Source organism: Panthera leo, chromosome A1 (genome assembly GCF_018350215.1).
Source record: "Panthera leo isolate Ple1 chromosome A1, P.leo_Ple1_pat1.1, whole genome shotgun sequence".
NCBI lineage: Eukaryota > Metazoa > Chordata > Mammalia > Carnivora > Felidae > Panthera > Panthera leo.
Window position 1 is genome coordinate 142,507,215 of NC_056679.1, and position 24,936 is coordinate 142,532,150.

Consider the following 24,936-nt stretch of genomic DNA (forward strand, 5'->3'; position numbering starts at 1 on the left):
GAAGCTCCCAGCTTACCCAGACCCACCTAGGCCCTTCACAAAGGTGGGGTTGGGCCAGACCCTCAGTCATTCTCTGGGCATCGACTTCTAACCACACGCTAAAGAGATCTAATGTTTGCCCTTTTATGAGGCTAAGCCAGTGGTCCTACAGTGCCATACAGGGGAAAAGAACTTAGATACTGAAGGGAGAAGTACAGTTAATACCTTTAAAACAGATACGGATCTTCTTTTTATTTATTTATTTTTTTTAAAGAAAGCTCTAGCCTGGAGTGGAAACATCAGATAAATATCTTGAAATAGCTGCAGAGAGCTCATGTGGAAGAGAGGTTGGCTTTGCCCTCTATGCTCCTGAGAGAGAAAAAATTGTCCACGCGGGTGAAAGCTATGGAGAGGGGGGTATTATGGGCTGGACAAAAGGAAGAATGAGTAGGAAGAATGAGGACTTATAGCCAGATAGGCTCGTATGCACCTACTGGCCCTGCTGCTCACCAGGTGTAGGATCTCGGGCAAGCAATTAATCTCTCTGAGTTTTCTGAATTGCAAAAAGGGAATAATAACACTTCCAGGGCTGTGGTGGGGATTACATGAGATGTTTGTTACGCTCTCAGCAGAGAGTTGGGCCCATAATTGGCACTCAATAAGCCATAGATGATAAAAATAAGAATAGTTAAAGCTGCGAAGGGTGAATAGGTTGCCTAAAGGAGGAGTAAATTCCCATCCCCAGAGGTGCCCAAGCCTGGTTACAACCCTTCTTTATGGGGAGTGAGGGATGACAGGGAGTGGGGGCTCTGAGCATGGTGTGAGTGGTTGGGATGGACCACTGTTGACATCCTTTTCACCTTGAGCAATTTTATGGTTCATACAACAGGTAGAGAACACAGTCTTGTGCTTGCAGAAAGATCGTTCTTTTGCTTTTAGTGAAAAAACATTGACTCTCTCTAGGCAGCCAACCCTTAGCCTTTGAGTTTAAAGATCCAAGGGCTTATGATTTTTTTTTTTTTTTTTTTTTTTTTGCTGGGAAGTTATGACTTTACACCATGTTTGCTTCTATTCCACCCTTAATACCAAAGCTTGGAATATGAATCACAAAACAAAGTGATGGCAGACGACATTCCAAACTAACAAGGAAAATAAGTGAACTGGAGTCTTGACAGACATGCACAATGCATAAAGAACACCGTGTTTCATCCAGGACAATTAAGGAAACAATATTATCAAAGAGTCATGGGAGGCTGGGATGCCTATTAAAAATAGAACCTGGAAGTGCGGTTTTCCCTCAATGTGTTATAAGGATGCCCAAATCTTCACAACAATTGGAATAAAGGTAAAGAGAAATGAAAACCCCTGTGTCTTTCCCCCTCTCCCACCCTGCAGGCAGCTACCTCCTTCCCCGCACTGCCTAGTCTGGAAATTAGATGTTTATTCTCTGGAAATTTGAATGTAAAGAGACCCTCATTCTGGGATATCAGCGCATTTTAGATCTTTGAAAAAAACTTAAAGATTCCAATGAAAACTCCTGCAGATCCTGACCTTTTAGGACCCCCTCCCCATTGAAAGGCCAGCTTACCACTTGATCACCTTAAAGCACAACCTACCAGTCATACATCTTTTAATGTGCTGTATGTATGATGTGTTGCTCTTAAATTTGATCATTCAACTAGGGATCCAGATATTTGAGGAAAACCTTTAGCGTGAAGGACAGAGAATATAACATACAAGAACATGGGAGAAAATAGAACATGGAGGAAAACAAGATAATGTAGAGAGATTTAAAATTTTTCTTAAAAAAAATTTTTTTTAACATTTATTTATTTTTGAGAGACAGAGCACGAGCAGGGGAGGGGCAAAGAGAGAGGGGGTACACAGAATCCGATGCAGGCTCCAGGCTCTGAGCTGTCAGCACACAGCCTGATGCGGGGCTTGAACCCACGGACCGTGAAATCATGACCTGAGCCGAAGTCAGATGCTTCACCAATGGCACCACCCAGACACCGCACCCCCCCGCCAAATTTCCAATATCCTCAAAGAAATGGGAGAAGATACTGTGTCTATGAAACAAGAAATGGATATTACAAAGCAACAATTTGAGAATAGAAAAAATGCTTTCGGAAATTTTAGTCGTGGTAGCTGAAGTTAAGAATTCAATGGAAAGATTGGATGATAAACTGAGAATATGGCAAGCGGCCAGGGAAACAGGTGACAGAGTAAGAATAGTTACCTCTGGGAATGAGACTGGAGCATAGGGTGGAGGGGTGCTGCTTTCCTTCACAGGTCTTGTAAGGCAATTTGACTTTAGCTCTGTGCGTGCATAAAAATATAAATGAATGTGGGGCGCCTGGCTGGCTCAGTCATTTGAGCGTCTGTCTGACTCTTGATCTCGGCTCAGGTCATGATCTCATAGTTCAGTGAGATGGAGCCCCAGGCCTTGAGCTCTGTGCTGACAGTATGGAGCCCTCTTGTGATTCTTTCTCCTTCTCTGTCCCTCCCCCGCTTGCATGCTCTCTCTCTCTCTCAAAATAAATAAATAAACATTAAAAAAAAAAATGAACAGGGGCGCCTGGGTGGCTCAGTCGGTTGAGTGTCCGACTTCAGCTCAGGTCATGATCTCACGGTTGGTGAGTTCGACCACGTCAGGCTCTGTGCCGACAGCTCAGAGACTGGATGGAGCCTGCTTTGGATCCTGTGTCTCCCTCTCTCTCTGCCCTTCCCCTGCTCACGCTCTGTCTTTGTCTCTCTCAAAAGTAAAAAAAAAAAAATTTTTTTTTTAAATAAATGAATTTACGAAAAGAAAGAAGTGGAAAGAAGTGGAAAGCTCATCAGTAGGCATTGGTTCCTAGAGGCAATTTGCAGAAATACCGAGGGAAGAATGGCCTGAAATTGCCCTCGTCTCAGGGCTGCAAGATCCCTCCATTACGATCCTCTGGTCCTTGTGTATCGTAAGCTGGGAGTCCCTACGGGTGAGTCTGTTCTCCATTTACTTTCCCTCCCCATCAAAGTTGAAATGTCCTGGCCTGGTGCAGGCAATATTACTGATCCTGGCTGGAATTTGTGTATGGGAAGAGACGAGAAAAACAAAGAATTATTATTGACCAGCTGGCTAGGGAGATTCCAAATATGAAACAAAAGAAGGAGAGGAAACACATCAAGTTCAATGGGCTGCTTTTGTCAGAGAATATTTTCAACCTTCTGCCTGGTGGTCGGTGTCTGTGATAAAGGACAGCAAGGCAGGCTTGGGCAGAGATTAAAAGCAGACCATGGAGGAGAAAAGTGGCAGCAGGTCAGGATGAGGAAGAAACCCTGTGTGTTTGCTCCCTATGCTGACGAACAGCCTGCGGGAGGAAGCGTGGGTGGGTGTGTGCTCAAATAAAGCGTGGTGAAGGGGGCTAGAGGAAGGTCACATACACACAGCAGACAGGGAGAGGTGAGTGAAAGCCATCTTAAATGACAGCTCTCAGAAACAGAGATGGGGTACGTGGTGATGATGCTGAACAATTGTGGGTGCTCTGATTTGGAACTTTTTTGGAACTGCTTCAGCACTCTTGAAGGATGATTCAGGGAAAACCAAAGGTGCTGTTCAGCCTTCACAGCTTTTCCTATAAAAGTTAAAAAAAATTTTTTTTTTTACTTTCACTTTGTGAATTTACTTACAGGTTCATAGGAAGTTGCAAAGATAGAACAGAGAGATCCCAGGTACTGTTTACCCAGTTGCCCCTAATGGTTATGTCAATACATACAAGACCCAGAATATTCCATCACCACAAATATCTCCTTCTTACTACCTGTTTACGGCCACACCCACCACTTCTCTTCCTCCTGCCCTGTTGCACTTACCACCCTTTTCCTCCACCATCCCTAATCCCTCGCCACCACTAATATCTTCTCCATCTCTTTCATTTTGTCATTTCAAGAATGTAATGTAAGTAGATTCATACAATACGTGACCTTGTGTGATGGGCTTTTTTCACTTGGCATAATGTCTTGGAGGTCCATCCAAGTTTTCGCCTGTATCAATAACTGTGCAGAATCGTTTGACCATTCACATACCAAAGGACGTATTTGTTGTTTCCAGTTTTGGGCTTTTGCAAGTAAAGCTGCTGTGAACACTGTGTCCAGGTTTTGTGTGCAAAAACGTTTTCATCTCTCTGGGATAAAGTCCCAGGAGTGCAATTGCTAGCTTGTATGGCATGAGTATGTTTAGTTTTGGAAGAAACTGCCACCCTATTTTCTAGAGTGGCAGTAACATTTGACAATTCCACCTGCTGTGTATGAAAGATCCACTACGTCCACATCCTCACTAGCAGCTGGCATTGCGCTATTTCTTTTTTGAAAGATCGGGAACATCCTGCTACCTTCCTTTTTCACCCTTTAAGTAAAAAAGGAAAAAATTCAGGATTATATGTAGGTGTGTATATGTGTGTGGATGGATTTTATATAAGTTCCAAGCATACTAAGACAAACGCCTATGAACACAGCACCCAATTTAAAAACTAGAGCGTATCAAACCCAATTCCACCCTCTGCTTCCCCCACCCAGAGAGCAATCACTCTTGACGGTGTAAACCAGTTCTCTGGGGGAAAGGCTCTGACTTACAGGGCTTGTCGATTTCTGGGGAGTAAATACTCCCACATGACTGACTTCAAGCTACCAATCTGAGGTGACAGCGTGTAGAGCTGGGAAGAGATGTGTGTAATCAGCTCTTACAAGATAGTAGAAACCGGTTCCAGCACCGCTGATCCTGAACTTAGTATTTATCATCCTAGGAAGAAGTGACTCTTGAACAGCGTGGGGGTTTAGGGGCACCCACCCTCACACAGTCAAAAACCCACAAATAACCTTTGACTGCTCCGAAACTTAACTACACATAGCCTACTGTTGCCTGGAAGCTTTACCAAAAATGTAAACATATTTTGGTGTGATATGTATTATATACCATATTCTTTTTTTTTAATTTTTTTAATGTTTATTTATTTTTGAGAGAGACAGACAGACAGAATGTAAACAGGGGAGGAGCAGAGAGAGAGGGAGACAGAATCAGAAGCAGGCTCCAGGCTCCAAGCTGTCAGCATAGAGCCAGACACGGGGCTTGAACCCACAAACTGTGAGATCATGACCTGAGCTGAAGTCAGATACTTAACTGACTGAGCCACCCAGACACCCCTTTTATATGCCATGTTCTTACAATAAAGTAAGCTACAGAAAAGAAAAAGCTATTAAGAAAATCATAAGGAAGAGAAAATAGTGGTAGGCTTAATAACAGGCCCCAAAGAGATCCTATCTCAGGAACCTGTGAATGTTACCTTATATGACAAAGACAGCAGATGTGGTTAAATTAAGAATTTTGAGATGGGAAATTATCTTGGATTATCCAAGTGGGTCTAAATATAATCCTTAGGAAATGGAGGCAGAGGGAGACTTGACTACAGAAGAGGAGAAAGCAATGTGACCACAGAGGCTCAGACACCAGAGTGATGTGGCCAAGGAACATTGGCAGCCACGAGAAGCTGGAAGATGCAGGGAAGGGATTCTTTCCTAGGAAGGAAGCACAGCCCTTCTGACACCTTGATATTGGCCCAGTGAAACTGATTTCAGACTTTAGGCCTCTAGAACTGTGAGAGAATGATTCGTGTCATTTTAAGTCACCAAGTTTGTGATGCTTTGTTACAGCAGCCACAGGAAACTAATGCACAGACACCTTGTTTTGTACATATGTGCTACTAAACTACCTACCTAAACAGTTCATTTAGCTAGATTTTGTCTTTATAAAATTGCTATGTTATTATAGCAATTAGCAATCCTTCTATATAGAAGGATTCTGGGAGCTCCTACTTTTTTTTGCTCAACATTGTTTCTAAGACTCATCCATTTTGTTGCACATCATAATTCATTGAGTCTTACTGCTGGGTAGTATTCCATTATGTACTTATTCTTTGTCAGTGGATTTTTGTAGGTTTCCTTTATCAGATTAAAGAAAACTGGTTTTTTTCCCACCAAACGAAGTTTATACCCAGATGTCATATTTCCCATGTTCTCTCACTTCAAATATTGAGTCAGATAAAAATTGTGGAAAGTGAGATGAAATAAATGTTTTAAGATTATGGGATTCCAAATACTCCACCAAGAGTAAACGTGAGTGAAATTTCCTCATCAGGAGGGAGGGAAACCTGGGTAAGGTAAATTGGGATGAGGTGTGCACAGGGTTTCTCTTCAGCCCCCTGCAGATGCACTCAAACACCTGCTCCCCACCCCCTTACTGTGATTAGTGAGGAATCAGAGCCTCTTTGCTCAAGGAAGAGGCAGATGTGGCTAAAAGGACCACTTGAGACGCAGCGACTCATCAATGTGAGACTGACCCATTACCTGAAAATCAAGAATAAACAAGATGACCTCAAAAAGACTTCTGACTTCTAGTTAGACACAGGACCCCTGCTTCTCCTTAATATCCAGGAAGGTAAAAGGCATGAATGAATCTGAAAGAACTAAGGATGACTCAGCCTGGGATGAAATGGGTGAGTGTTCCTGAGACATTTTCTCCTTCTCCCTGCAAAGGTTTGCCCTGGACAAAATCTTGCTTGACTCGCAGGTGAGTCAGCTCACAAACCTGTGGGTCATTATCCTACCTCTTACTATTCAGCCACCTGTCTCTTCACCCCTCACCATATTTGTGAGCTCTTTCCTCAGCTGCCACTAAAGCCATTCTCTTTCCTGAGAATCACAGAATTTATTGATGATTTCGGGGGGTTGGGGGACATGGAAGGTGGTCTCATTTTGCACCACAGCCCAAGCAACTGAGAAATCCGTTTTTCAAATCAATGCCCTCTGAAGTTTTCACCCAAGATTGCTGAGTCATTTCCAATGTAATTTCTGCACTACTGAGAAATGCAGGTGCATTTCTTATTTTGATATATTTCCTTTTCCTTGGAGCATCATCACTAATTCCTAAACAGTTTATATGGAGAAACAGCTCCTCACTTCTCCAGAAGCAGAGACACTCACAGGGATGACCTTAGTAAGGGAAGACACTTGGCCAGGCAGGTCAGCCTGGCAGGATCCAGGTAGGCAAGTGGCAAGCACCTTAGGTCCTGGACAAAAGCTTCCTCTTGGCACCATCTTGGGGGCTGGGGGATAGGCTGAGCTCATCCCTTACCGTCGTCCTTCCTACATATTTACAGGCAACTGTCAACTGCTTAGCATCTAGTTCTCCAGCCTGAGAATGACTTCAGTTTTTCCTTTCACTCTTTTCCACTGCTTGTCCTTTGGCCACTAATTTCTCATGTGCTATCTTCCAGAAACTGGCTAAAAATCTGGCCCTTATCAATTAGGCACGATCTAGTACAGTCTGTATGCAACCACCTCCTATTTATGAGTTATTCAGCAGCCTTCCTCTCCAGAGCCTGGTGAGAGATTTTACCTAGACAGAGCACATCCAGACTATATTCAGATCTTCTGATTCTCCATCCAAAGTTCTCTTTCCATTACACCGCATCCTATTTTTGAGAATTGAAATTGAAGACGTCAGTGGTTCAGTAGGACACTCAACAGGTCACTCCTGGCTCTTGTTGTCATGATAGGCAGATGGTAACTCTGAAGGTCTTTGCCAACAGTTGGCAGTAGTCTTTATTTCCATAATCAAAGACAGAGATGATAAATTCACTTGCAAGTCCGTGTCTAATGCCTTTAGGAGCAACACTAAGATTGGCTGTGTTGCCAAATGCTCCCGACATTCCTAGATCTATTCAAAATCAATGGTTCTTTTTGCAAAGCACCAAGGCAAACACCGAACGATCCAAAATCAATAAAAAATGATAGACAGGGAAATAGGACTGGGTAGTACAAAGGATAAAGAAATAATAAAGCCAAAGGTTATGCAGTGATTGCTTTCTAATTTGTCTTTATAAAAAGGAAAAAGAATCAAATGAAAAACTGGCAAGTTGCAGAGTGAAAATGTCAGAAACGTTTTACATTCAAAGGCTTTGCCACACACTGTCTTGCACAATGTTAGAGGAAGCAAGGTTGACATGGAGAATATTTTCACAAGTCTGAGCCAGCCAGGAAGCCAGGGAAAAATGCTCTCAAATTTGGGAAAATTACAGGCCTGCTATTTGACATTAGTTGGGGAAAAACATCAAACTTCAGAACTTATTCTGAGAACTTAAACAAGAGAAGTACTTCAAGCCCTGTGTTTGGCCCAGAGGAGGGTGGATCCCACTAGAACTTGGAAGCACTACCGGTGGAGGCCTTTAGGGATGCCCTTGCCAAAGGGGGATGGATGAGTGGGCTCACATTTATGTAAACTATCTCCTAATTGTGCCTGGAGAACAAAGAGAACCTGACTCAGGACTGGGGCCTGGGAAGAACACATGAGTTAGCTTGGAGAGCCAGATCCCCCTCTTAGGTCTGGGCCCAGCAACACAGTTAAATCTAGAAAAAACAAGCTTACTATTTTGAAAAAGAAAAGTGACGAGAGCACAATTTATTTATTTTTCTGAAAGTAAAACATGTTATCAAAATACAATAAGCCAACCTGTGTGGTACTGACACATGAATAGTCAAAAAATTCAATGAGATAGACTTGAAGGTCCATAAATAGGTCCAAATACAAACCCGTGGTAGCAGTGGACCTAAAAAGCGGGTTCTCAGAATGGGAGTCTGGAGTGTGGTGGGGATATCCCCAGGCACGCAGTAGCACTGCAGTCACAGACTCTCACCTGTACAGGTAGAAGGTAAATGCGGGGTTATGTGACAGCTAGGACACTAAATGAAGCGGGGGTGAGAATTACAAAGACTGGGGAGCTCGTCTGATTTAAACTCTCTGGAAGCCATAAAAACCAATGATTCAGGTTAGCTAACTATCAACTGAAGGTATGACATGAAAGCTAGAAGGCCTCCAGCAGTCACAGAGTAGAATGTGCTCAATTGGTCCCGGGATCTAATTGTAACAGTGGCGAAGGAGCCAAGAATTAATTCACAGCTTCAACAAATTTCTTGTATCAAATTCAAGGTAGAAAAAGGGTAAGATGCTGAGATTTGGATGGGGATGTATGGGTGGATGAGCCTGAGAAGCAAGAATCTTTGTGTTCCTCTGAACCCTCTCTCCTTCTAGAGGAGAGAGCAAAGTGCCCTTGCTGAGAGACAGTACTGAAGCCCCACTTGATATCTATGTTCCTCAATATAGTTTCTTTTAGTGTCTTCAGAGAATAATAAAGATGAGGTCTCAGTAGCCTGAGTAGAAAACACAGATACTTCTCCAGGAATAAAAATCATAGACACCAAAGACGTTGTGAGACTTTGTTCGTCTGTACCAGTAAGAGCCAAGGATCACATGAGGATGTGGATATAAAAAGAAGCAGTTAGGGGAGAAGGTGGAATCATTAGCAACGGCAGATTATAAGGCTGGACGGGGGAATTAACTGATAAAGGAGCCCTCTCCCATGGTTTGGACATCACGGAAAGGATACCCAGAAATGATCCTAAGACATTGTAATAACTGTTCCTTGAAGTTTAGACCAAACAATGGCCACAGGAAATGAGGTAAAAATGCTGGAACTGCCTTGGCATTGTGTTGATGAAGGGGTCAGAAAGCTCAGGTCTGTGGGAATATTAGAAGAGATTTGTTGTTCAAGACCATAGAAGCCACCGATGTCCTGTATTCCTCAAGAAGACAGAGGGAGTGTTCCCTTCACTAAGACAATGAGGATTACAGGTGAAGGAGGCACTGACATCCTAGAGAAGTTTGATGGTAGCTGTCCTTGGTAGAGACCAGGGCTGACAGTAGGAGATCCTGTCCTGGAAGTAGGCTCCCTAGTATCAATGGAAATGACAGAAAGCCGAAAGAGACTAAATGGTAGCAGATAACGATCAGAACAAAGAAGGCAGAATGATCTTAATGAGTAGCGAGCCCAGGGCAACAAACAGGTTGCTTTGACCAACAGAGAGGGATCTACAGCAATGGCTAATAGATCCTAGTGTTAACCAGGAGCAAGGTACATGGAGAGCCTGCTAGGATATTACTTAACTTGCGAAGAATCATGAAGGGTTTGGAATCTGGCCCTGAAACGCCCAGAGTCTAAGAGACCCCCAAAAAACGAACCACCAGAGTCCAGAGTCAAAGCTAAGCAACAAGGGTCATTTATTGCAGGTTCGAACCTGGACCTCTGCGCCCCCGTTGCCGGTGATGCCAAGAGGCCCTGAGAGAGGTTTTTACACCCCTTTTATAGACAGGTACAAACAAGTCATGGGGAAATCAGGAATTTTCCACAGTTACAGAGCTGCGATTGGTTGGTGTTTAAAGTTGGACACTTAACAGTATTCGATTGGTTCCTGCCTTTAGGTCAGACCACAATGGGGGGTACGGGTATCACAATGATTGATCAGGAATACACGGATGTGCCAAGTAACAATGGTTGATCAGGAATATACGGATGTGCCAGGCAACAATGATTGATCAGGAATACATGGGCGCGCCAAGCAATTGTACAGAAGTGGAACAAGCTGGTTAAGCTTGGTTAGGTTTCAGTTTCCCGTAACTTAAGCTTTTAAGTTTTAATTTTCTCAGGCCTCTCAGCCCTAATTGCAGACTAACAAAGTAGTCTACCATACTTTCATGGATGCTGGCAGGAGACATGAGACTCTTGAGTCAGAGACAAAGAATTGTATTGCTCACGGCATACAAGCAGCATGAGCACTGGTGTCTCTTGCCCCCACACCCCACAGGGGCAATGCTGAAGGACGCAGGCGAATGTTGCACGTACACCAAATGGTTTTGTGTCACAAATGAGAAACCCTGAGCTTGGGAAACTTGGATCTTTTATAAAGGGACTAAGCACATTTGCCTGACTTTTGCTCTGGAGGGAGATATCTCCCCTCTGCTGTTTGCTCCACAGGAAACCCCTATCTCTATCTTCCAAGGCTATTTGCTATACAAACATACTTGAAAATATAATTAGGAGCAAATGGCAGTTAGTGCCTCTGCTCACAAGACATGAAGAAAAGGAGAGATCCATGGAGAATCATCTCCCAACACTTACCAAAACAATAAAAAACAAAGAAAAAACAACTTTGTAGCAAACACTTTTTGTTATAAACACTCCAAGGAAAAGATCTTGCTCTAGATCATTCATGGGGACAAGGAACTGACTTTGTTGGCTATAACTCATCACTCTGTTGGGATTGCTGTCATGGAAGTTCACTCTCTCAGTGGAGTTAGCCTAATACCAGGTGAGACCAGGATGAGGGTGATATTTGCGACACTCCCTGACCCAACATCCTCTCACTAAAGAGGCAGTCTATTTCCCTACTCCTTGACTCCAGGCTTGACTCTGCGACTTACTTTGCCTAGCAGGATGTTAGCAACATCTTGCAGAAGACAGAATAGCTCCCATGATTCCAGTCTCTCTCTTGTGTTCCTCCACATGGCAGGAGCACATGCCTGGGCTAGCCTTCTGAAGGATGGGCGGGGTGTGCAGCCGAGCTGAGTCACCTCGACAACCGGCCAACAGCCGGTCAACAACACCCCAGCAGAGCTGCCTGGCTGACCACCCCGGACATGTCAGCACAACAAACGGCCACTGGTATATGTCACAGAGGTTCTGTGGTTATTTATGATGCACGATTATTGTGGTAAGAGATTAGTGGTGGCACTGATACGTAAGGATAAGTAAGGAAGATATATAAAGGATGACCAAGGCAGATATATAAGGAAGACTATTCTTCTTCTCTGTGCCACAGTTGCACAGTTGAAACCTGGATGGAAGGAAGAATACAAGTAGTGGGTTTAGCAATAATAACACCACACACTCACCCCATACGTCCAAGCAAAGAGGACTAGGTGGAAACAGACCCGCATCTCCCCTACTACCTGAGGGTTGACTGTACCAACAGGAAGAAAGTACGTGGTGTGGAGCCTGGATAAAAGGGGGCCAGGAAGCAAGATGATGCCAGGTTTATTGAAGGCCATGCTAGGGAGGAAGAACCTGGCCTGAGGGTGGGCATTTTGAGGGTCATAGGCTTCTCCACACCTGGCTGAGACCCCTCAGAGGGCTGATCCTATACTTATGGCTTCCTTCCCTCCTGCATGAGGGAAAATGCACACTGGTTCCTTGGATTTGCTGCTTCTGACCCTGTGGGTGAGCGTCTCATCTGGTTCTTCCTATGCCAGCAACTCGATACCCTGGAGGCAAGCCCCGTGGCAGGGGGCCTATGGGTTTGTCCTGGCTCTTCTCCAGGACTCTCTGTTGAGACTCCATGCCTTTGGGCAGCTTTCAGTAATTAATTCAGCCCCAGACAATGGATCCTCCCCCACCCCACCCCCACCCCAATCAGGGTAGAAGATCCCTGCATGGAGGCACATGCTTGCTGGCATTCTGAGTAAAAGTACTTCACAGGGCCAGCTTTGGAGGTAGAGCATTTACTTCAGGGTGGGGCTTAGAAATTCAGCCAGGGCAGGAAATGCTGAGCTCCTGCAAAACTGCTCTGATTTGTGACTAGTGTCACACAGCAGCACAAACTGACGATGACCCCGTCTAGACCCTGCTGGACACGGAAGGGACTGGGGCAAGTTCAGATTTTCTGTAAATTCTATGTGTATGGACCAGAGCTCAAGATAACGGTCTGTCTGGTCAGCAAAATGAGAACTCAGCCTTTGGTCGTTATCCACTCAGCCTGGGGCCTAGGAGACGGTGCCTCTTCCTCTTCTAGAACCAAGACACCCGTTGGTTCATGGCAGCCCTCCTGGTATGGACATGTCCACTAGCAGCACCAAACCTATCCCCAGCTCTGGCGGGGCACGTTCTCCCAGCTTCTAGCACCACTCTGGCAGCCATGCAGATACTCGCTTTTAAACCCTCATCCTGGCTCCCCTTGGGACCCGCTCAGAGCCCTTGGCAAAGCTCAGGAGCTCCTGCCCTGTCAAGAGTTCAGCTGGCCTTGCACTGTGTATAAACAGGAACTCTTGAGGTTCCAAGGGGGCACCTTCTTCAAGCAATAAAGGCACTTAACAAGCACTGCAGTAAAAGACACTGAACCAGAAAAGTAAACTTTCACAGAGGGGCGACTGCGTTAATGGAGCTGACCGGTCATTAGTACTAACCCTCTAGCTGTAATGATTTGCACAGATGACCTTCCAAAGAAATATAAAATCAGGCCTTCCAAAGCGGAGCAGAGCACCAGAATTTGGGGAGTGAAGCCCACAGGTAGGAAGCTCCAGGTACTTATTGAAGGGAATGAAAGAGAAAAAGAATCTCACTAAAACTCTAGGAGGAGTTGAAGGGAAATAAACTGTGGAAGGAAAAGGGAACAAAAGCAAAGAGAAGTAAGGTCATCTCTGACAGGGGAGAATGCTCGTGGAGCAGACCAGGAAGGCCAAGTGTGTATTGTCAGTAGGTGATTTCCCAGCAGCAACAGCGGCAACAGCCAACAAGCAGCGCAGGGGAAAAGGTAAACAGGACGCCGGAGTGAACTGGAAGACGGTACAATATTAGAGGAAGTGCTCTTATTCCCATGTAAGGTTTCGGTTAGAATCTCACTTAGGCTTTATTAGCCTGAAGAAAGTTGACACATTTTCAGCCTTTCTCCCATGTTGAAAATTCCTAAAATGCCCTTTAAAAAAGTCACATCTGGAAAAAAAAAAAAGAGAGAGAGAGAGAGAGAGGTTAGAGTGGGAGAGAGCCAAAGCATAAGAGACTCTTAAAAACTGAGAACAAACTGAGGGTTGATGGGGGGTGGGAGGGAGGGGAGGGTGGGTGATGGGTATTGAGGAGGGCACCTTTTGGGATGAGCACTGGCTGTTGTATGGAAACCAATTTGACAAATAATTAATTTACAAATAAATAAATAAATAAATAAATAAATAAATCACATCTGGGGTGCTTGGGTGTCTCATCGGTTAAGCGTCTGACTTCAGCTCTGGTCGTGATCTCACAGCTTGTGGGTTCTAGCCCCGTGTTGGGCTCTGTGCTGACAGTGCGGAGCCTGCTTGGGATTCTGTGTCCCCCTCTTTCTCTCTGCCCCTCTCCCACTTGCTCTCTCTCTCTCTCTCAAAATAAATAAATATACTTAAAAAAAAGTCACATCCATCACACTTGCAAATGAACCACAAAAAAGAAAAAAAATACCAAAAATGGAAACAAATACCATTACGATTTCGAAAGATGGAGTTGCAATCTCTCTAATGCCAGATTTTTTATTTGATAATAAGTGTAAAACTTAGGGGAAAAATAGGGGTGCCTGGGGGGCTCACTTGGTTAACCACCTGACTTCGGCTCAGGTCATGATCTCGTGGCTTTGTGGGTTCAAACCCCATATTGGGCTCTGCACTGATAGCACAGAGCCTGCTTGGGATTCTCTCTCTGACTCCCTCTTTCTCTGCCCTCCCCCACTCACGCTTTCTCTCTCTCTCTCTCTCAAAAATAACTAAATAAACCTTAAAAAAAAAGTTAAAAAAAAAAACTTAGGGGAAAAAATATTCATTCCCTTTGGCCACAATAATAGCAAAGGCTGGTCTTATTTTTTTCACACATTTTGGAGAGAGGGCCAGTTTGGAAAGAACTAAGAGCGCAAGGAGCTCTTCTGTGGCATTTACTGCCTGCTAAGCACTATTCTCAATGGTTTACGTGGATTAACGCTTTAAATCCTAACACCAGTTACATGTGGCAGCTACTGTTATTATTTCCTCTTTACGGATGCTGAAAGCCCAAGCACAGAGAGATTCAGTGACTCACTCAGGCTGACACAACTAGTAAATAGCGAAGCTGGGATTTGAACCCAGCTAGTCTGGTTTGACAGTCTGAACTTTTGAACGGTGCTGCTAGCAACAAGGATCTGGAAGCACAGTTGTGTCGGACAGGAGAGAATGGACTTCAAATGGATGTAGCAGTGAATTATCAGATCACAAGTGAGACTGCAGCACAGGGTGCACTTAAAGGCAATTTTAGAGGATCCCAAATATTTTATCTGTTTTTTTTTTGGGGGGGGGAGGGAGAGAGCGTGAGCAGAGAGGGGCAGGGGGGAGGGAGAGAAAGAGAGAGAGACAGAGAGACAGAGAGACAGAGATGCCCCCCAAGCAGTCTCCATGCTCAGCGAGGTTGGGCTTCCATCCTGTGACACTGGGATCAAGACCTGGGCCAAAATCAAGAGTCTGATGATCCACAGACTGAGCCACCCAGGCGTCCCCTAGTGTTTTATATTAAAGCCTAAAGAGTTAACCTTTCTCAGTTTAATTTTCTCTAAACCTATCTTCCTTCTGAGGTGAGACAGACCCCCGTGTATACTTCCTTCTAGAAACGAGAGTCGCCTCAGTGCGTTAGGCTTAGATCAGCTATTTCTGGAGCAACTGTGAAGTTGCTGTGAAAGAGCAAGGAGCCATCATTACAGCAGATGAAATAAGAGTTGGAGAAGAAACCAAACTGGATCAGAAAATCATAAGTTTTGGGCAATCATTTTCATCTTTTTAATCCTCCCCTCACCACCTTGATTGTGAAAGATTTATTTCAGTTCCATTAAAGAGCAATTTCCAGAACGAGGGCTCTGAGTGGCTCAGTCGGTTAAGCATCCTAATCTTGGTTTCCGCTCAGGTCATGATCTTGATCTCACAGTTGGTGGGTTTGAGCCCCTCAGGCTTTGTTCTGATAGCCAGAGCCTGCTTGAGATTCTCTCTCTCCCTTCTCTCTGTCCCTCCCCCACTTGTGCTCTCTCTCCAAATAAACTTAAAAAAAAATTTTTTTTAATAGAGCAATTTCCAGACCAAAAGCTGTGGGGTTGATGAACTGCCACGGAGTCAAATTTACTCCTACCCCTGTTTTGTGGAACTCCTCAGTGCCTCTGGCCTGCATGGAGATCCCATGCCATCCCCGGGCCCATCTGGAAATGCACGTTGCAAGTGAGCCAGTCTTAAAACCGGTTTACTATCAACATTTTCACCCTGTAACCTTAAACCCAGCAATGAAATAAAAAACAGCATGTTTGTATGATTTCCACCATATTAGAAACAAAATCTGATGACCACCCAGCCCAGAGTTAAGGAAAACGAAATTCATAGTCTTGAACACATTAAGATGCTTACTGAAAATCTTATCCCATGCATTAAATAATCACTGGTCACAAACTGTAATTCAGAGTTATTATTTCCTTAAGACCTATAACTACAACCTAAGTTCTCTGGATGATAATTTTAATGTGTGTGAATGTCTTTGATCAGTTTTGTAAATCCCTCCACCATCTGAAAAGCAATTTTAGTTGGTGTGATTATGTGTTAAGAAGCACTGTTTAACTGCTCTTAGAAATTTTGTCCTAATGCCCTTGTCTCAGACTTCTCTAAGAGATACTTTGTAATCCTTTAGGGGGAATGGATTTCTATTGGTGGTTACTTTTTTTTTTTTTCCCCCCACACGGTACAGATGCTAATGAAGATTTGCTGGTTACTTGTTTAAAGAAAATCACTAAGGCATTTTAAAGTGTCTTTATAGGCCTGGTACCCGGTGCTTTCTTTCATAGGCTTGGAGAGAGAAGAGACCAATGCCAATAAGTAACAGATGAACAATTCTATGAAGCATATTTGCTAATAGTAACAGCATTTTTCTGAATGTTGTTTATTATGTAAACTAAAGGGCTGTATGTTGTTCTACAGTGAAAAGGAGCAGATAAGTCAATCACTGTGGAAAATGGGTTTCTAAATGGTTTGTAAAATAAAATGTCATTCTATTAATATGTTTTATACATTCATTATAGGAGATAATGAAAATACTAAAAAAGTTTAAAGAAAACAGTAAAATCCCTCATAACCTCACCTCCCAGAGGAAAAAATATTAACATTTATCTCACTTTTCTACGCATAGCCCACACGTATTTTTAACATCTGTTTTTGTGATCCGGCTTTGCTCAGGTTTTTTTCCCTTTTCTCAATGATCAAGGCGTGGTGACAGGTCAAGCTGGTCCCTAAGGCTTATTCCTTCCCTGGATGAGTTCATTCCTAACAAGGTCTTCACAGCCTCATTCAGCCTTCTGACAGACATACCCCGGGCAGTGACAGAAAAGCCCAGGCATTTCTGCCTTTTAGCTTGGACCCAGCCTGGGCCATCTGTCCCTACATTTAGTGTGAAGAATGAGAGCTATGGCAGCCGCCTTCTTATGGTGGGAGGGTGGTCACGGTGGGAAGGGGCACTGTGGCTCTGTGCAGTTCTAGGGGATGAGGCTGGGACTGATGGGAAATGGAATGGTCTTACTTGAGAAGCATTAGGTTTTTTGCCCTCGGTTATAGTCACTTGTCAGGATGGTTGTGGGATGTAGAGGATGTGGAGCAGAGACACCTGATGACAGTGTGCTTCCCGGAGGCTCTGAGACTCCACTTGTCTCCAGGGTTGACCTTCTAACTCTCTCCGCATCAACATCTTGAACATGGCTATAGCCACAGGGCTCACAATGGTGTGTGGTACATTGTCGGTGCTCAGTATTTGTTCGAAGAAATAAATGAATGCCTCAGTGAACCTGACTGCTGTGATTACTCCTTTGCCCTCCGTTCTGGAGACTGTGTACCAACAACTAGGCTGGAATTTTGCACAGGCTTTGATGGAAAGGATGAACTGCTGGCTTCTTAGCTCACAGAATTACCCATTCTCTGTCGTTTCTTGGGAAGACCCAGGGTCTGGGTTTTCACACAGTGGTATGTGGAATGGGCTGGGAGACAGCCAATTTGGGCTTCTTCATCTACCAAACAAAACAAACCCAAACATTTGATTTGATGGATGGAATCCCCAAATGGATGATTTCACTCACTTTTTTAAACAATGCTGTGAGACCACTGGCCTCCTGCAGGCTTTCTCTTGGTGGGGGGTGAGGGAGGAGCAGTGGGCTGCAATGGGGAGCAATTACAAGCTAGAAAGGATTAAAAAGACAGGCAATTACTTTAAACTAGCAAACACCCTTTTCAGGGATCCAATGTTACAGACAACCCAGACCGACAATACAGAGATCTAAAACTAAGTATTGCTATGTTTTTGTAACGTGAGGAACCGATGTCTTTTTTAAACCTCTGTACCAAATGACACTTTAGGACTTCATCATATTAATATTTTCTGGCCTGCTTGAGGGAATACAAACAGCAGTCGCATAAGCAGAGAGCAACTCACATACAGATTCGAAGCGAAGGCTTTAGAAATTATATACCTGAGTTAATTCTACGCTGAGGAGTGGAGAGGAAACCATCAGCCAGGAGTGAAGGTCTGTTTTTTGCTTTGTCATGTGCACGTGGGGATGCCTGGGAATCTCCACAGAGCTGTGGTCAGAGAAGCTTTCAATTTGAAAGAGTGATAAGGGATGGGTGTTTCTTAGAGGTGGCCTCGGGGTGATGCAGGTAACTGGAAATACCTTTCTCCACCCTACAGAAGAATGCCGAAGGTCAACCTACTCTCCCCCTTCATTCACACCAGTGTGGTTTACAGAGACTGAACAACATGAGTGGGCACATTCTCAGGGTTTTTAGGGAACACATTGTATCTTGAGGCATTTCATCTGTAGAACCTGTTTAGGTAGGATACTGTTGGATCTTTACTCAGGGCAAATAAAAACTTCTTTGTGCTGCTTGAGCGAGAAAATATGTCCGGTGTTCCCTTCCGGAACTGGCAGTTACCACAATATACACTGGCTTTGGACCAGTTTGGACACAGGTGAGTTCAACCAGACATACAACCACCAACTAGTTGTATAGAGATAGCACTTTCTAGACTAACATGTCAATTACCGGTATTTACCGACTAGGCAAATAATGTTACACCCCTCAGCAACGCATCCAGGAGCCAGAGGGAATGTTACAGGGCAGTAATTTTGAATCTGGCTAGGAAAACAGCCCACAATAATTGGGCAGGAGGGATATACACAGCATGACTTTAGCCCTGGGACTAAATCTGATCTGCTGTCAGTCAGGATGGAGGCTTGAGGCTTCAGTACTCTTCCTGGACTCCTTGCCTGGCCCCCAGAACTAGACCGCCATCAGTCCTGCTTAGCCTCCTCCTTCCCTAGTAACTAGACCTGCCCCAATCAGGCTGTGCCTGCCAACCTTTCCTTTTTTTTTTTTTTCCTCATTATTTTTCCAAACTGAGGGACTAAATGAAAATGTAGAGGGGCACCTGGGTGGCTCAGTTGGTTAAACATCCAACTTTTGATTTCAGCTCAGGTCATGATCTCACGCTTCATGGGTTGCAGCCCTGGACTGGACTCTACACTGACAGGGCAGAGCCTCTCTCCCTCTCTCTGCCCTCCCACATGCTCTCTCTGCCTCAAAATAAATAAATAAATTTTAAAAAAAGTGTACAGCGATTGTCTTCGTGACCTCTCTGAGGCTGGTTAGCTCAGCCCTCCCCCTTCATTTGAGTGAGTTCTATGGAAGCTTACTTCTCCTTTCTAGCAAGGCTACAATATACTAACCCCTACTGCCCCATCTTCTACTCTCACCCTTGATAAACACTTCTCTGTCCCCCTCAAAGATTCCTAAGAAATTGTTCTTTTATAAAAGGTTTGCCAGGGTGAGGGGAGGGAGGGAGTTAGGGGTGGGGTAAGGAGGCAGGGGAGTTACATCACTCACACACAGAATTGCACTTAGAAAAGTCCTCTAGGGGTGCCTGGGTGGCTCAGTGGGTTAAGCTTCTGACTTTGATTCAGGTCATGATCTTATGGTTCATGGGTTCGAGCCCTGCGTCGAGCTCTGTCCTGACAGCTCAGAGCCTGGAGCCTGCTTCAGATTCTGTGTCTTCCTCTTTCTCTCTCTGACCCTCCTCTGCTCGTGCTCTGTGCCCCTCTCTCTCAAAAATGAATAAACATTAAAAAAAAAAAGTCCCCTAGATGTGCCTCTTTCCCCCTAAATCTCTGCCTTTGTATGCTTCTCCCTCAGCTTCAGTATCCCATCCTTCCTCTTCACCCCAAATTTCCCATCACATGCACCTCACCCTTTTGCTTATGCCAACTAATTGGCTCTTGGACTGGCAGAAGATGACTTTGGGGTCCAAAAACAAGAACTCCCCCAGACACCAGGCTCCTGGTGGAGAAAATTTTAAGTATCAGGCCATTTTTTCTGTTTTCTCTTTTCTTCCATCACCTGCACCACCTCATCTAGCCAACCTGCACATCCCCTCCTTTGAGTCCCCATGCCAAGCCCACATCTCTGATAGTGGCAGCTTCTCTTTGTGCCACACCAATTTCTGGAATGAGCTCAAGTCCACAAATAGACACCTACACACCTACTGATGCAAGTTAACACAGCCCCTCTGTTCTGACTCAAAGCTTTTGGTGACCCCCACACAGGGCCAGCTTCATGGGTGTGAAGCCTGTGTGGTGGCACAGGGTCCCATGTTTAGAAGGGCCCTGATATTGGGGCACCTGGGTGGTTCAGGGAGTTGAGATTCAGACTCTTGATTTGAGCTCAGGTCATGATCCCAGGATCATGGGATCGAGGCCTATACTGGGCTCCACAATGAATGTGGAGCCTGCTCAGGATTCTCTCTCTCTCTCTCTCTCTCTCTCTCTCTCTCTCTCTCTCTCCCCTGCCCCTCTCCCCTGCATGCACTCTCTCTCTTTCAGAAAAAGGAGGCAGGGCCTGACATGGTTTAATGCTCTGCTGTCACCATGATGAAATTCTTAATATATATGCACAAGGGGCCCCACATTTTTATTTTCTACTGGGCTGTGAAAATTAGGTAGCTGTTCAGCCCATACATGACCTTCACAGAAAATCTCCCTTTGGGGGTGACTGTGTGGCTCAGTTGGTTAAACAATCAACTTTGGCTGAGTCATGATCTCACGTTTCATTAGTTCGAGCCTTGCATCCGGTGAGCTTGAGCCCCACATTGGGTGAACTTGAGCCTCACTTCTGGTGAGCATGAGCCCCACTGGGATTCTCTCTCCCTATCTCTCTCCCTTTCTCTCTACCCCCCAACTCACTTGCACCCTCTCTCTCTCTCTCTCTCAAAAAACAAAAAAAAAAACAAAAAAAAACCTCCCTTCCTTCAAAGCAGTTTCTCCATGAACCTTAACCTCCAGGCCAATCTGCCTTGCCCAACCTGGCCCCCACTCGCCATGGGATGCTGTGCCTGGAGAGGGCAGTTGTGTAGATGGAGATAGTGGGGTCCCTCTTTCACTCTAAAGAAGCCATGGAAACCAGGATTCCTGGAAGAGGTGAGGGGGAGAAGGCACGGAGGTCTGAGGACGGAAGAAGAGCCCCTGCAAAAGTATCCACCTCGCCCACGTGTTAATTCTAGAGATTCTACCAGAAGAGAGAATTCCTCTGTGGTAAAGTCCTTTCCATCTGTTTTAAAGATAAGAATTTTCCTCAGAGGGTCAACACCCCACATTATTGTTCTCTACCACGCTGTGAACAAGCTGTTGTAAGCTGATCACCGGTGGAGGTCTTGGCACAGGAAAAGATTTGAAGAGGAAATGAGGGTACTTTTGTGAGGTGGAAGAGAGTGACTCACAAAGGAGCAATCTGAATGAGGCCTGACACAGTGGACACCAGGGCAGGAAAGTCAAAAGAGGGAGAACCGGGTGGAGGCAGAAAGCTGCTGAAGACGTATTTCTTCTGCTTCACAAGTGTGCTGGACTCAGAGTGCCTGGGTGGCCCCAGTCGGTTGAGCCTCTGACTTCGGCTCAGGTGGTGATCTCACGGTTTGTGGGTTCGAGTCTGCATTGAGCTCTGTGCTGACTGCTTGGAGCCTGGAGCCTGCTTCAGATTCTGTATCTCCCTCTCTCTACCCTCCTCCACTTGCACTCTGCCTCTCTCTCTCGAAAATAAACATTAAAAAAAATTTTTTTAAAAACCCCCACACACAAATAGCAAAACACAAGTGTGCTAGATTCAGAACAAAAGCTTTCCTTCCCAGCCTCTCCTGACAGGGCTATATTAATTTTGTATGGCTGCCATTTTTTTTTTTTCCCAATAACAAATTACCATAGCCTAGGTGGCTTAAATCAGCAGAAACGTATTCTCTTACAGTTCTGCAGACTAGAAGTCTGAAATCAAGGTGCTAGCAAGGTTGTTTCTTTCCAGAGGCCCTCAGGGAGAATCTGTTTCATGCCTGTCTCCTAGCTTTTGGTCACTACCTGCAATCTTTAGTTTTTCGTGGCTTGTGAACGCATCATTCCAATCCTCACCTCCACCTACATGGCGTCCTCTCCTCTGTGTCTCTGTGTGTCAAATTTTCCCCTTTTTCTCACAGAGACACCAGTTATTAGATTTAAGGCCCAGTCTAAAGGCAGGATGATTTCATCTAGAGAACCTTAACTAATCATACTTCCAAAGAGCCTATTCCCAATAGTCAACAATATGGAATTACATACTTCAAAATTACTAAGAGACTAGATCTTAAATATTCTCACCACACACACAAAAAAATGATAGTTATGTGAGGTGATAGAGGTATTAACTAAAGCCATGGTGGCAATCATATTGCAATATACAAATGTATCAAATCAACATGTTAGAACCTTAAACTTTAAGAAATAACTTATTTTCAAAAAAGGTCACATTCATAGGTAGAGAGGTTAGGATTTGTATACATCTTTTTGTAGCTACAATTCAATACATGACAGGGTCTTCACATTTTCAGTTTGTTTGCTTCGTATTCATGCTTTTCTTGAATTTTGAGCTTTGCTTTTTCCCTGGATAGGAATCGCAAAATCCTAAGACTGATTATTAAATAATAACAGCAAAACCTCAATAAATCCAAGAATTTTATAAGTATGGACCACAAGAGATTCTGCAGTATCTCCCAGATCCCAGGAAAATGGAGAAAGAGTAATAGCAAAATGCCTTTGATCCCTTCAGTAGGAAAGTTTCAATATGAGCCAAGTCCTAGGCTTTAAATATTGTTGTGCATTAGTCACAACATAGAAACGTGTGTTTACAGTCCTGAAACTGAAATGGAAAAGTAACAAAAATGTGCTTCTAGGAGACTTCATTAGACTTATTTGTTTGTGGGAAATCATGTAAAAGCCCAACACAATATTTGTGAATAAAACCTCTAATGACTGAATCCTATCTACTACTCCCTTCTATGCTTTTAGGAAAAAATTGCTTTTCTGCAAATTATACCAAAACACCATCACAGATGAACAATCAGAAATAATGCATGACTCCTAGTCACTAAAGAGAGATTCCATTACCCTGAGAGATCTGGCATACTAAAATTATTAAAAGAGGAAAACGATCTTATAAAAAGTTAGGGTTTTTTTCTTCTCATTAATCTTCAGCACCCTGGTTCATTTCTATTCAAGCATTGTCATGGATTGGATCAAGGCCATAGAATATTCTGCAGGTTTAAGATTGAAATTCATCCCTCCGAGTGCCAATTTTCTTTTTAGGATGCCAGGTTACCTCCCATTTCCTTCTTTTATGTGCAGAAAAATCCCAAACACCCCAGGGTGTCATCCTAATCACATTTAATGACTGGTAATGTCACCATGCAATTAACTTAAGGAATTGTTTTCACGGATCACTTCTCGCCTTTTGGCTAAGATCAAGTGTAGGAATTGTTTTCATGGAAAAGTAAACTAGAAGGAATAACCTAGAACATCATGAAAATGATAAATAAGGGGAAGTAGACTACCAGGTATTAAAATACATCACGTGGCTACGATCCCTAAAACTGTGGGGAGAAAAAAAATGAACTGTTGCCAGAGCTGGAGCTGCCCGATAGCCACCAGACTGAGCAGCTGGGGTCCAGACAGGAGTCCCCACATCTGCTACATCCTCAACCAGGACCGCATGGGCAAGGTGCACCTGGCCACATGGTACATGCAGTTCGATGACGATGAGGAACAGGTTGAATGAGGAGGTGCACGCGTAACGACCGTGCGAGATCAATCACACCAACCTGGTAGAGGTCTGCATTTCTAGATCACTTCCCAATGCTAGGCAATCCACAACTTCGTGGAGGTCTTAAAGGAGTATTTCCACAATGTCTGTGAACTGGACCTGGTGTTCAACTTCTACAACGTTTACACGGTTGTGGACAAAGTGTTCCTGGCTGGCAAGATCCCAGAGACCAGCCAGCAGATGGTGAAACAGCTGCAGACGCTCCACTCCCTGGGGTGAGGGCAGCCAGCCCCTCCACCCTGGCCACTGGCTCCCTGCTCACCCCCTTTCCAGGTGAGGGCCACCCTGGTGCCCTCCTCAGCTGCCCAGGAGGAAGGCACCAACTGGGCCTGGGCCACCGGGGAGAAGACTGCACCCCACTGCCTCTGGGCACAGCCTCGGGCAGAAGCCACCATGTGGGCACTGAGTAACCATGCAGTTGTTGAGTGACATCGTGAGTGCATGTGTGGAGCCCCCAATAAATCTGTGGTCCCATCAAAGACACATGGAACTATCACATAAACACCCACATGAATGAATGGGACAGAAGAACGAGACAAAAATGAGACAAATCTCATGAATGTGACATGACATAGGTAACATTTTAAGTCAACCGGATACCTTTTGGAAAAAAGGACATTTGAATCCCTTCTTCACAACTTAAAGTAAAAATACTAATCTAACACTAAAAATGCATCAAAGGGAAACATGTTAAAAAACAAAGCAAGCTAAGTAGCCTTATCAACAATAGCCCAAGTATTGAAAGAGCCCAAATGTCCATTGACAGATGAATGGATAAAGAAGATGTGGTATATAATATATATATATATATATATATATATATATATATATATATATATATATATATACACACACATATATACACACACACACACACATATACCTACAGTGAAGTATTACTTGGTAAGCAAAAAGGATGAAATCTTGCCATTTGCAACTACATGGATGGAAATGGAGGGTATTATGCTAAGTGAAATTAGTCAGAGAAAGACACATACCATATGACTTCACTTGTATGAGGAATTTGAGATAGAAAACAGATGAACATAAGGGAAGGGAAGCAAAAATAATATAAAAACAGGGAG

General features: G+C 44.2%; 1 pseudogene; it reads left to right on the forward strand.

The window, feature by feature from the left end:
* Positions 1-23,638: 23,638 nt before the first annotated feature.
* LOC122230188 lies at positions 23,639-24,070 on the forward strand (annotated as a pseudogene).
* Positions 24,071-24,936: the final 866 nt, after the last annotated feature.